We start from the raw sequence: 2500 nt of genomic DNA on the forward strand, positions 1-2500 counted from the left end.
ATGCAAACTGGAAAACCCCAGGTCCCGATGAAGTCCATGGATACTGCTCAAAAACTTCAAGGCCCTACACCCACGAATAGCAGAACAACTCCAGCATTGTATCTCAAATCACCAAGCACCCAAATGGATGACCACAGGAAGAACATCCTTAGTACAAAAAGACATGAGTAAGGGAAATATAGCCAGTAACTACAGACCTATCACCTGTCTACCAATAATGTGGAAGTTACTAACAGGTATCATCAGTGAAAGGCTATACAACTACCTAGAGGAGACAAACACCATCCCCTACCAACAGAAAGGCTGCAGAAGGAAGTGTAGGGGCACAAAAGACCAGCTCCTGATAGACAAAATGGTAATGAAGAACAGTAGGAGAAGGAAAACCAACCTAAGCATGGCATGGATAGACTATAAGAAAGCCTTCGACATGATACCACACACATGGCTAATAGAATGCCTGAAAATATATGGGGCAGAGGAAAATACCATCAGCTTCCTCAAAAATACAATGCGCAACTGGAATACAATACTTACAAGCTCTGGAATAAGACTAGCAGAGGTTAATATCAGGAGAGGGATCTTCCAGGGCGACTCACTGTCCCCACTACTCTTCGTAGTAGCCATGATTCCCATGACAAAAGTACTACAGAAGATGGATGCCGGGTACCAACTCAAGAAAAGAGGCAACAAAATCAACCATCTGATGTTCATGGACGACATCAAGCTGTATGGTAAGAGCATCAAGGAAATAGATACCCTAATCCAGACTGTAAGGATTGTATCTGGGGACATCAGAATGGAGTTTGGAATAGAAAATGCGCCTTAGTCAACATACAAAAAAGGCAAAGTAAACGAGAACTGAAGGGATAAAGCTACCAGATGGGAGCAACATCAAACACATAGACGAGACAGGATACAAATACCTGGGAATAATGGAAGGAGGAGATATAAAACACCAAGAGATGAAGGACACGATCAGGAAAGAATATATGCAGAGACTCAAGGCGATACTCAAGTCAAAACTCAACGCCGGAAATATGATAAAAGCCATAAACACATGGGCAGTGCCAGTAATCAGATACAGCGCAGGAATAGTGGAATGGACGAAGGCAGAACTCCGCAGCATAGATCAGAAAACCAGGAAACAAATGACAATACACAAAGCACTACACCCAAGAGCAAATACGGACAGACTATACATAACACGAAAGGAAGGAGGGAGAGGACTACTAAGTATAGAGGACTGCGTCAACATTGAAAACAGAGCACTGGGACAATATCTGAAAACCAGTGAAGACGAGTGGCTAAAGAGTGGCCATGGGAAGACAAGGACTAATAAAAGTAGAGGAAGACCAGAAAGGATACAGAGACAGGAGAAAGACAGAAAGAACAGAGGACTGGCACAACAAACCAATGCACGGACAATACATGAGACAGACTAAAGAACTAGCCAGCGATGACAATTGGCAATGGCTACAGAGGGGAGAGCTAAAGAAGGAAACTGAAGGGACTGATAACAGCGGCACAAGATCAGGCCCTAAGAACCAGATATGTTCAAAGTACGATAGACGGAAATAACATCTCTCCCATATGTAGGAAGTGCAATACGAAAAATGAAACCATAAACCACATAGCAAGTGAATGCCCGGCACTTGCACAGAACCAGTACAAAAAGAGGCATGATTCAGTGGCAAAAGCCCTCCACTGGAGCCTGTGCAAGAAACATCAGCTACCTTGCAGTAATAAGTGGTACGAGCACCAACCTGAGGGAGTGATAGAAAACGATCAGGCAAAGATCCTCTGGGACTATGGTATCAGAACGGATAGGGTGATACATGCAAATAGACCAGACGTGACGTTGACTGACAAAGTCAAGAAGAAAGTATCACTCATTGATGTCGCAATACCATGGGACACCAGAGTTTGAAGAGAAAGAGAGGGAAAAAATTGATAGTATCAAGATCTGAAAATAGAAATAAGAAGGATATGGGATATGCCAGTGGAAATCGTACCCATAATCATAGGAGCACTAGGCACGATCCCAAGATCCCTGAAAAGGAATCTAGAAAAACTAGAGGCTGAAGTAGCTCCAGGTCTCATACAGAAGAGTGATCCTAGAAACGGCACACATAGTAAGAAAAGTGATGGACTCCTAAGGAGGCAGGATGCAACCCGGAACCCCACACTATAAATACCACCCAGTCGAATTGGAAGACTGTGATAGAGCAAAAAAAAAAAAAAAATAATAATAATAGTAATAATAATAATAATAATAATAATAATAATAATACTCAAGTCAAAACTCAATGGAGGAAATATGATAAAAGCCATAAACACATGGGCAGTGCCAGTAATCAGATACAGCGCAGGAATAGTGGAATGGACGAAGGCAGAACTCCGCAGCATAGATCAGAAAACCAGGAAACATATGACAATACACAAAGCACTACACCCAAGAGCAAATACGGACAGACTATACATAACACGAAAGGAAGGAGGG

General features: G+C 42.5%; 1 protein-coding gene across 3 annotated transcripts in view; it reads left to right on the forward strand.

The window, feature by feature from the left end:
* LOC135201554 (uncharacterized) overlaps positions 1-2500 on the forward strand; it is a 142161-nt gene that overhangs the window by 11787 nt on the left and 127874 nt on the right. The window lies entirely within an intron of this gene.

The sequence above is a fragment of the Macrobrachium nipponense genome, chromosome 28 (assembly GCF_015104395.2).
Source record: "Macrobrachium nipponense isolate FS-2020 chromosome 28, ASM1510439v2, whole genome shotgun sequence".
NCBI lineage: Eukaryota > Metazoa > Arthropoda > Malacostraca > Decapoda > Palaemonidae > Macrobrachium > Macrobrachium nipponense.